The sequence below is a fragment of the Coccinella septempunctata genome, chromosome 6 (assembly GCF_907165205.1).
Source record: "Coccinella septempunctata chromosome 6, icCocSept1.1, whole genome shotgun sequence".
Lineage (NCBI taxonomy): Eukaryota > Metazoa > Arthropoda > Insecta > Coleoptera > Coccinellidae > Coccinella > Coccinella septempunctata.
This window is the reverse complement of record NC_058194.1, coordinates 1,266,379-1,278,216: the sequence shown is the minus strand read 5'-3', so window position 1 is coordinate 1,278,216 and position 11,838 is coordinate 1,266,379.

Here is an 11,838-nt window from a genome sequence, read left to right as displayed (position 1 = left end):
CGGTAACGGAAAGAAATAACGGATTTCCTCCTTTCAGAGGTTATTTCTATAGAACGGTTAACGGATCATGACAATAATATATATTATGCATGAAATGGTTTTAAATCTTTAATGTGTATGTTAGTGATTTTTCTACCCTCTGTATCTTTCAGGTCATAGACGACAGGTGAAACGACTTTAACAACGGTGAACGGACCGGAAAACTTCGGAGCCAACTTGGCGGCGAAACTGTCAACGGCAGAGGATAAAGGACGGTCCCGGCGTAGAACTTTATCTCCCACATGGTATCGGATTTCTCTTCGTCGGAGATTGTAGTGGTGAGCCTGTTGTTGGAAGGCACGGTATAGTTTAGTACGGACGAACTCATAAGCCTCCTGGAGATGTTTGATCTGTTGAGTACGGTAAGTCATGTCTCTATTTTCTTCTTCTGTACGGTTGGATTCTCCGTTCATTTCTTCATTGTGGGGGTTTGTCGAATAAATCGCCCTCGGGACTTCTAGTTCCCTTCCATAATTTAAAAATGCCGGTGTAAATCCAGTAGACTCCTGTTTAGCGGTGTTGATGGCAAACGTTAACTCTCCTATCTTTTCATCCCAGGTTCGTTGATCGGCTTCACAAAACTGTGCTATCATTGTCTTTAGGGTACGGTTAGCTCTTTCTACAGGGTTGCACTGAGGAGTATACGGTGGTGTGAAACGGTGAGCGATGTTCAGCTCTCGGAGACTGTTCTTGAATAGTCTGCTGTCAAATTGTACTCCATTGTCGGATATTACTATTTTTGGGCAACCGTATTTCAGTATGACTTGTTCGTAGAGGGCCGAATAAACAGTTTTGGCGGTGGCTTTCCGCAACGGACGACACTCTACCCACTTTGTGAACCGGTCTTGCATTACCACGATGTAGGAGTTTCCCTTTTTTGACCGTGGCAATGGTCCAACTATGTCCGTGGATACTTCTTTGAACGGCGCATCCGCCATTCGGTGTGGTTGCATCTTACCAGGGGTTTTCTGTTGTGAAACTTTGTACTTTTGGCACGATGTGCAGTTCCTCACGTATTTCGCAATGTCTCTAAACATCCCTGGCCAGTAATAATTTCTGGCTATCCGTGCAATCGTCTTAGCAATCCCCATGTGACCTGCTAGTTCTGAGTCGTGGTTTTCCTGCAGTACTCCTGTTCGCTGTTCGGATGGTACACAGAGTTTCCAGGGTTGGCCGGTTCCATCTTCTGTGAAGTCGGATGAGTCCCAGAAATGTCGCAACAGTTTTCCATTTTCAACGGCGTAGTCAGGAAAATTTGTTGGGTCTTTTTCCACCTCCTGTAACTTCTTGTTGTACCATTTGCACTGAGTTGTTTCTATCTCGGATAAACATACGGAATCTAGGGACGGCAACGGGTTTCGGGACAGGCTGTCGGCTACTTTGTTCATCGATCCTTTACGGTACTGGACTTCGAAGTCGAATTGCTGAAGGAAAACGGCCCATCGAGCAATTCTTCCGGACGGCGACTTGATGGAGTTAAGCCATTTCAGACTCATGTGATCGGAAATTACTGTGAAATGGAATCCTTCTAGGTACGGTCGCAGTTTCTCTATGGAAAATACTATGGCGAGACATTCCTTTTCTGACACGGAGTAATTTTTCTCTGCGGGGTTTAATGTTCGGCTCACATAGGCGATTACTCTCTCCTCTCCATCGATCACTTGTGTTAGGGCACCTCCAAGGCCCACGTCACTGGCGTCGGTTTGCAGAACGAACGGTTGGGTGAAGTCTGGACAAGCCAGTATCGGAGATTCTGTGAGTTTTTGTTTCAGAAGCTCGAAGGCCTTCTGCTGGTCTTCTCCCCATTTCCAACGGTGTTTCTTCTGCAGTAATCGAGTCAACGGGGAAACTAAATCGGAGAAGTTCTCTATGAAACGACGGTACCAGCTGGCAACTCCAAGAAATCGACGCAGTTCTCGGACGGTTTTCGGTATTGGCAAAGACACTATCGAAGAGACTTTGTCGGGATCGGTACAAATGCCATCGGAGGTGACGACATGTCCAAGGTATTTTAGGGATTTTCGCACAAAGTCACACTTGTCGGGGTTGAGACGAAGATTAGCTTCTCTCAACCGTCGGAATACTTCTCTCAAGTTCTCCAGGTGCTCCTCAAAAGTTTCCCCCAGGACAACTATATCGTCCAGGTAAGCGAACGCTTCCGGTTCCATTTCTGGGCCAATGACGGTGTCTAGGAACCTCTGGAAGGTGGCTGGGCTTGCATGTAAACCGAACGGCATCACGGTGAATTGGAACAGACCTCTTCCGGGGACGGTAAATGCAGTAATCGGACGGCTCTCCTTTGCTAATGGTATCTGCCAGTATCCTTGTTTCAGGTCCAGTGTGGAGATGTACTTCGCTTTTCGGAGTTTGTCCAGAATCCCAGAAATGTACGGCAACGGGTATGCATCTTTCACAGACACTTGGTTAACAGCACGGAAGTCGATGCAGAAACGGTACTTTCCGTCTTTCTTCTTGACCAATACAACAGGTGAACTCCACGGTGACTTGGAGGGTTCAATCACTCCCTCAGCCAACATACGGTCCACTTCCTGATTGAAGATCTCCTGCATTTTCGGATTTAGGGGTCGGTACCGTTGTTTGATCGGTTCGGTGCCCGGTTTCAGTTTGATCTTGTGTTCAATCAGGTCGGTTGTACCATACAGGTCTTCGAACTTCTTTAATTCTTCGGTCAGAAATGCCTCCAGTTCCTGTTTCTGAGATTCTGTCAGTTCCAATAGGTGTTCTTCGGCGGTGTGAACCTCTGCGGCGGTTTCGACGGGAGCCATCGGCTTCGAGATCAGTCGGCCTTCCAGGAAGCACTCGGCGGTACTGAGATTTACGGAAAACTTGAAAGTCGACAGAACATCCATCCCCAGAATAATGTCTACCGGTAAGCTTGGTACCAGTAAGAATTTCAAATCAGGCAGTCTGTAATCGGAAATTTGCACGGTGGTGGTGTACAGTTTCGGCGTGACGGTGGTTTTTCCGTTCGCTATTACTGCAAAACTGTTGTGCATTGTTTGTCCTGTGATTCCCTTACTTTCACACTGATCGGATACGGCCTGACTGCAAAAACTCCTGGTCGCTCCTGTATCTATCAGTGCTCGGAAGTGTTTGCCGGCTATTTTGACCTCTATTAACGGTCGGTTATCATTACAGGTGGTCGGTGTCAGTGGAGTCAAGATTCCGGGAGATGTGGTCGACTCCGTCTCCAATCTCCCCTTTAGTTTTCCGAACACGGGCAGTCTCGTGATAGAATGTTCTCCCTCTGACATCGAGAACAGAAGATTTTCGGTGGCCTGCGACATTCTCGACGCATGTGGCCATATCCACCACATCGGAAACACTGTGTCTGGAAGGACACTCTCCTCCCTGATGATGATTGGGTCCGGTCAGCGTGGCTATTTTCGGCTCGACGACGGGGTGGCGGTGTTGAATTTCCGGATCTACCTTCGGACCTGTCTCCAGAAGTTGGACGGTGTGATTCCTGTTGCCGGACTATTGACTCTCTGGATCGGTGTGACTTTGGACGGCTTTCCCCTTGTCGTGTCTGGTTGGCTTGCGTCGGCGGGGCTGATTCCCTGTGATCAGTTGTTTGTACCTGTTCTCCGGTATCCACAGAAAAACTCGCCTGATATCGGTTCAGCTGGCGGGGAGTGTACGTCAGGTGAGGTTCCTCCACGAAACCTGGTTTTGAGGGTGGCCGGGTGTACTGGCTCATCTGCCATTGGACCAGTTCAAAAACTTTTCCTTTACGGAGAAGTTCATCATACGTCTTGGTCTCCTGGAAGGCCAAGGCCTGCTGTAAGGGCGGAATCAACCTCTGTCGGATGAGTCGGATCTGCTCCACTTCGGATGGTTTTGTATAGGTGAGTTTCTGGAATAAGTTCTGCATCCGGGTAACATACAGAAGCAGCTTTTCTTCAGGACCTTGTGTTCGTCTTTTTATTTCTTCCAACAGATTCTCCTCATAGTTGACAGGCAGAAATGCTTCTTTCAGTTGGTTGCTGAAATCCTCCCAATCCTCGAAAGTACCTCTCCTGGGAATAAACCAATCCCTTGCATCTTTCCGTAGTAATTCATAAACTGATTCAAAAACTTGTTCCAGGGACACTTTACGGGATTCAGCCAGCCTCTCCACTTCTTCAAGGAATCCGGTCACACTTCCAGTGCCATCAAATGAAATGTTCCACTTGTGTACCGGGACAGTCGGTATTGTTGACCGGGACTCCGGTTCTGATCTGGCAGGTGTTGTGATGACTGGTCGGTCAGAACTTATCCAAGGTGCAGGTAAGTGTGGAAAAGACACCCTTCGGGTAGAATTAATCCATCTACCCTGTGTCGGACCGTCAGGTGTTGTTGTCCCACAGTCCTGTGACTGTGTGAGAGGTATCGCTGGTAACTGTCGAAGTAATGCTCTACATGTCTGTCGTGTCTCATTCATGACTTCTTCTAATGTTGGATTCCTTACAGGTGTTCCAGTATGTGAGACATCGACCGCTACAGGAGGATCGACACCATCTCCCAAGTCGATAAGCGATGGCTCTCGGAGCCCTGAAATCCGTTCCGGTTGGATCGGTGACACACCAGGTGAACTGGGCACCCCCACATCTAAGAGGGACCTCTGATGTCGGTTAGATGTCTGCAGCTGTTCACGATTGCTCTTTTTACGTAGCTCCTCTAGTGTTTCCAATGCCTTATCAGTAGTTGCCTTCATTTGTCCAACCAGTTGTAACTGTGCTGTGTCTGCAGTAACAATAAAGTCCAGCCTTCCTTGAATGTGTATTAATCGGGTGTAAATTCGCGAAAATTCGTTAGCTGCATTCTCATGATTGAAGTTCTGAAGGGATTCCACCAAATCGGTGAGTTTATTTTGGCAAATCTCAATTTCGGAGGCGGGATTCAATGATGTTGGGGGTAATAGAGGTTCACTAGATTGAAGTACTTGTCGTAACAGACTCCGTTTAGTCATCACGGTACCCGGTACCGATTGTCCTCTCAGTTGTAATTCGTATGTAAGTTCATCACTGAGTAACCGGTTCACATCCATGTTCGACATATTATTTTCAACTAAGTCCGATTCGGAACGCACCAATCTTTCACACTCGGTATGTCTTTCACAATCTGTTTAAATTCTAAGTCCAACCCGGTGAGTTAATCGTTAGCTAACCTACTCACTTAAGTTCGAAGTGGGTATCGGTGTAACCCCAAAAAAAAAAAAAAAATAAAGTCTAAGTCCCGGTGTATCAGAAGAAAGAAAAGAAAAAAAAAAAAGTCTAAGTTCAAGTCCCGGCGCACTAAAATAATCTAAGTCCCGATGTATCACACTAAAAATTTTACAAGTCCAACGTTACTCAAAAAAAAAAATGTCAATCAGTCCCACTAAAGTCCGAAAATATTCGCGAAATACCGCACACACTCGCAAGTCGTTTCGTATAGTCCGGAAAATTTCCCGAAATTCGAACCGCACCAGAACGCACAGGTTAAATTCCAAATAGTTTTTCAAGTTCAATATCCAGAAAATAAATCGCAATAGGTTTCAGAAAAATCAGCAATAATTGGTTTCAACAGTACAGGTCAAAAGAAAATGAAAGCAGGTAGACAAGTTATCAATAGGGTAATAGGTGATTCACTATTAAGCTGATAGGTAAATCAAACCTATTAAATTTTACCAATTGTGACAATAAATTTTCAATGTTCGGAAATTCACTAACCTTCAATACGAAATTAAAACAGTTCAATTCAATAAATCAGAAATAATAAGAAATCGGAAATAATTTTCACTGATATTAAGGCGCAACAACAGTTCAGTTTTCAATAACTCAATAAAGTAATCGGCAAAAGGAATAATCACAAATTAATTAAATTATTTCCAATAGGTTTCAACAATAGGAAAATTTTCAGAATATAGTCCAATTCAATTCACAGTATAACAGTTCAATACAGAGTGGCAGGTAATAAAACACAGTTCAAGTTTATTTTTCACAGTTCTCGGTTCAAGAAATAGTTACTCACTGTTCTTAGGTTTTACTCACTGTTTCGGGAATTCACTCACTGTCCGGTTAATGTTTCTCACCTCTGTTGTTTCCTACTGGATTTTGCACAGTCCCTGCTCGGGCGCCATTTTGTAACGTGCGTTTCTCGGAGAAGCCTTTAATCTCGAGCGCCAGCTATTCTTTTCAATAGGAAGAATAGCAAACCTACCAGGGTAGCTGCTAGCCAGAGACAGAGCTCGGTGTTGTCTAGGGTAGTAGCGACAACGAAGAAGTCAAAATCGAACTATGTAAAAGTTTATTCACAACTTCGGAAACTAATTATGTGTACAAGGGAGATATGTGTGATATAAAATATGAGTGATTCTATCAGTGAAAATACATTTGGGAAATCTTATCCGGTCACGAGCACGTTATGAAATTTGTACCGGGTGTAGTGAAAAATTAACGGTTCAATAAAAATGCGCCAACCAGAACTGACGAATGCTAAGGACTTGCTATACGGTATCGGTGTGTAGTTGTATTTCTCCGGGAATGAAACACAATAAGGGCGGGTCGGTTCGTGACTTTTATTCGCTGCCCCAAGGGTTATAGCACACCATGATTGACAGCGAAGAAAATGTCTATTTTTAACGCAACTACGGGATTTCACTGATTACGTGCGGTATCTCTTATTCTCTGCCCCAAGGGTTATAGCACACCATGATTGACAGAAAAGAAGAGATTTCGGATCTAACACCTATGACGCGGAACGCGGACAGGGGGGTTGACGGAACTTTCCCTTCAGTAACGTGCGGTATCTCTTATTCTCTGCCCCAAGGGTTATAGCACACCATGATTGACAGAAAAGAAGAGATTTCGGATCTAACACTTATGACGCGGAACGCGGACAGGGTAAAGAACGATAAAATACAACAGGAAACGATACAGTACAGCAGTGTCAAAGTTAAAGAAGTAACGGCGTAGGTCTAACAAAGAAACTGAACGGTACAGACGGGGACCTACCTCCTTTGTTTCAAGCACTCGAAACTCAAAGGATTTAAAAAGAAAAACTAAAAAAATTAATTCTAAGCACTGATGCAAATAACACAAAATGATTATTCTCAACGGCGAAAGTACTACGGAAAATCAACTGAATTTATACTAGAAGTTAGAAACCACGTTAGAAAGCGAAATAATACTCAAGCGAAAGGAAAGCACTGAAGTAAAATTCAAAAGTCAGCCGACGAACTGAAGTAACAGTCGAAAAGTCGAAAAAAGTGACCGTCGCGGGGGGAAAATTCGCTTTTATAGGCATATCCCCTCTCACGGCAAAAATCCGAAAATTCCAGAATACGACAAGACTGAAAAACGTCGTCAGCTCCGGTTTATCGCATATCAACAGATGAAAAACGTTGAAATCTTCAGCGGCATGTAAGAAAAACGACGTAAAATACAGATAAGCGGTTTTTTACATTTACTCTGCCTGTCGGAATGAACGTACGGAATATTCGAGAATTAAAATATTTTCAAAGACGGAAATTTAAAACGAAAAAATTCACTAAGATGAACTCCAATTTTCCTCAGAAAACTGGGGTTCATTACAATATTCATACTGATCATGTTTGTGGTAAGCTAAACACTGCTTACTATGCTTTATTACGACTCAGGAGTTGTCTCCCTGTCGAGGAGCTGCTGACTATTTATTACAGCATGGCTTATAGCCATTTAAGTTACAACGTTGTTCTCTGGGGCTCCTCGGTAGGGTCAGATCGGGTGTTTATTTCCCAGAAACGTATCATACGCCTCATTTTCAAACTTCGCCCATGTGATTCATGCCGTCCGATTTTCTACCAATTTCAAATTCTTCCCTTCCCCTGTATATTTATTATCAATAGCCTTGTCTACGTCCATCTGAACGTAAGTAACTTCAAGAAATGCTCTGACTTTCACGAGTATGGAACACGAAACTATGACACTATTGCCTTTCCCCGACATCATACAGCTAAATATGAGTCATCACCAAGCTATATGGGTATCAAATTGTATAACCGGTTGCCCAGTAGATTGAAATCCATGAATGGAAGGTCTTTCAAGAGAGAGGTCAAATTGTCATTGCTCAAGAGATGTTACTACAGTATAGACGAGTTCCTCAAGGACTCCATCAGTTGAATCTGTAATTTTTTTTTTTTATTGTAGTTCTTTTCTTATGTTTGTTATTTTGTATGACTTGTCCTATACATTTTTATAATGTCCAAAAGGATTAATAAAGTTTATTATTATTATTATTATTAATCACATTTCCTTCAGCGCAGTTGTTGTTTTGAAGAAAAAGCAGTAGATTCTCGCAAAATCCGAAACTCTACATGAATAGGCCCAGTTGTTCAGTTCGGGATTAAAGTTTATCCTAAATTGATTTTGACATTTCAGTTCAGTTCTGTCAGGTTAATCTAGGATCATCTTAAATCTCGGCCTTATCCTGAACTGAACAACCGGGCCTTATAGTAATAGCAATGTAGCATTAATTAACTCGGTATATTATTGGAATAATATTAAATTTTCATAGCGGAGAATAGTGGTTTTCAGCCTCGGTATTCACGAAATTCATTTTATTATGTTTTTTTTTCATGTGAATCGGCCCGAAATCTTGGATCCCCCGACCTGATAGTTTCGTATACTTCTATGACAATAGCATAATAACTCAAATTTCAACATTTTCACAGAAATTTTTGAATTTAAGGGAGAGACACATTAAAAAAATCGATCGCCTAAACTGCGAGCTTGCCGAAGATGAAACTGGTACCAATCTACTCAGTGCTTCATAATATGTATAGTTTTATGACTCAGTGTTTTTCAGAACCTGTAAAAAAAAATTAAAAACTGTAGACTCGTCATCGCCTTCCAAGGCTGCATCTTGGAAGAGCTGTCTATTTGGAAAAAAATTTATAGGAACTAGCCCCGCTTATTTTCATTAGGGAATCATCTCCCTTAGTCCTTCGCATTTGTTTACAGATATCCTGTATATAGATACATTTTATCTATGTACCTATTCATTTTGGATAGTAGAAGTTTAATCAATATAATAATAATAATAATAATAATAATAATTTATTCATCCTTTCAGATACCACAGAGGTATATAGGAAATGTCAATACATAAGTAAGCAATACAAAACTATTATTCTAATACATCAGAAAAGAATTGCTTCAAATCATAGTATCCCCTGGAACATAACATTTTTTTGATCTCCCTCTTGAACATTCTCTCATTCATGGACTTAAACCTATTCGGCAGATGATTATATAATGCAATACCGGCATATCTGGGGGATGACTCGTATTTGGCCGTAGAGTGCCTTGGCACACAAATCATATTTCGGTTCCTAGTTCCATAGCTATGGAAATCAGAGCATTTCGTGAGACAATTAATACTAGATCGCACATACAAAAGACAATTTAGGATGTAAATGCAGGGTAGTGTAAGTATTTGATAGTTCTTGAATATCAGTCTGCATGAATCTCTAGGTTTCAAGCCGAATATAAGACGAATGATCTTTTTTTGAGTGATGAACACACGATCGCATAGTACGATCGGACAGGTAACTGGAGATCCAGTCAAGAAAAACACCCCTGAATCCGATCTGGTGCAATTTGTCGATTATGAACTTGTGTTGCAAACAGTCGAATGCACGAGAGAGGTCAAAAAATATTCCTGCGGCATGATCACCCTTGTCCAAACAGATATAAATAGACTCCATAAACTCGGAACACGCAGTTTGTGTGGACCTACCGACTCGAAAACCGTGTTGACGATTCGAAAGTATCGAAAATTTTGTAAGGAAATCACTCATTCTCTGGTACACTATTTTTTCGAATACCTTAGACAGTTGGCTTAGGATTGATATGGGGCGATAGTTGGCTATGTTTTTTGTATCCTCCCTTTTGTGAACGGGTATCACCTTTGCCAGCTTCAAAATTGATGGAAAACATCCAGAACTGATGGAATTGTTGAAGAGATGGGACAAATGTTCAGCTATAAAGGGAGCGATGGATTTCAGTATCCTAGCAGAGATCATATCGTGTCCTGTTCCACCGCCATTTTTCAAATTTTTAATGACGGATAAGACTTCATCTGCAACCACAGGAAAGAAGAAAAAATTGCAGTGTAACAATCTCTGAACTGTGCAAGTATTCGTGATTTGCCCCCCATAGCAGCTCAGTAAGGATCGCTGACTGACCTCCGCGAAATACTCTCCAAATGCTTCAGCTACCATTTTAGGGCAGGATATAAATTGACCGTTTAATTCTAGAGAAATATTTTTTTCTCTCTCTGTTTTGTTTCCTAGTTGGTCATTAACAAAATTCCACACTGTTTTATTTAGATTTTTAGATCTCGCAAATAGATTTCTATGGTAATCGAATTTCGCAGAGGTCAGTATTCGATTATATTGAATTTTAGCATATTTATACTTATCTCGTACTGTTGGAGAGTTAGTGAACTGCGCAAGCCAATGTAAGTTGCGTAAGTTAGCCCTTGCTTCTAGAACTTGAGAATTAATCCACCTTGGCCGACATGACTCAGAACTATCCTGCAATCTCAATGGACATGCAACCTCTATGGCGGATTTCAGGATATCTACAAATTCCCGAAAACGGTCCTCAACCGACCGATCGCAATAAATACCACGAAAATCAGTACCCGAGATTAATGCAGACAGATGGTTCAAGTTGTTTTGTGACACCGATCTTACTAAAAAAGGTTGCTTATAATTACTTTTCGGTGAATAACCTGCAAGATAATCTAGCACAATAACTTTGTGATCACTTATAAAAGGCTCCTGAACAGAAACTTTAATCTTATCATGCATAACATTTGTAGCAATGTAATCCCCTTTTGAAGTGGTAGTGATTCCATGCTTGTTTGTAAATATTCTAGTAGGCTCACATGACCTAATGGATAAGTTATAACCTAGGAGAAGATCATCCAAAAGTTTTTTCCGATGATTATTCGCTAGCAAATAGTCAATATTGAAATCTCCACACAGAAAAAGAACATCAGAAATGGAGTCACAATAGCTTAGGACATATTCTAAGACATTAAAGAAAACCATCAAATCACCCGATGGAGGTCTGTAGACACTCAGTATACAATAAACTAACCCGCCGGTCCCAATCTTGATTCCACATAGCTCGCAGTGTAATTCCACCGAGAATTTATCAACATTTAATGTGTGAAATTCAAACATAGATTTACAATACAATACACATCCACCATGCTCACGTTCAGGTCTACAATAATAAGCAGCGATGCGGTAGCCAGAAAGGGTCATTAAAGCGATCCTCCCCGATGAACACCAATGTTCCACTACACTGACGAAATCAGGATTGGTCGAAGCCAAAAAAACGTCCAAATTGTTCAGTTTGTTGGCTATGCTTTGGGCATTCACTTGAAGAATTCTTAATTTGTTGACAGTATCGCAGAGATTGTTTCTTGAGGAAATCTCATCATTCATTTTTTTTGTCATTCGTATGACGGGCTCGTCGAAAAAACCTGTTGACCGAAACACCTTCTGGCCAAAATGATGGTTCCATGATGAGGGACTCAAATTCAGCGGGAAATGATAACTTGAATGAAGAGTATATGTTTGGTTGTTTAGAATTCAGTTTTTCACAACTCAGATTGGGAATAGTGTTTGCGAGAAAATCATTAAGTTGCTCCAAAGTTGTCGTAGGACTGAGTCTTGATAGGTGAACATAGCAGAGTTGTTTTTTGGGTACACATACAAGAGCCGTAGAATTGGAAGAACCATAAATTGGTTTGGATTTC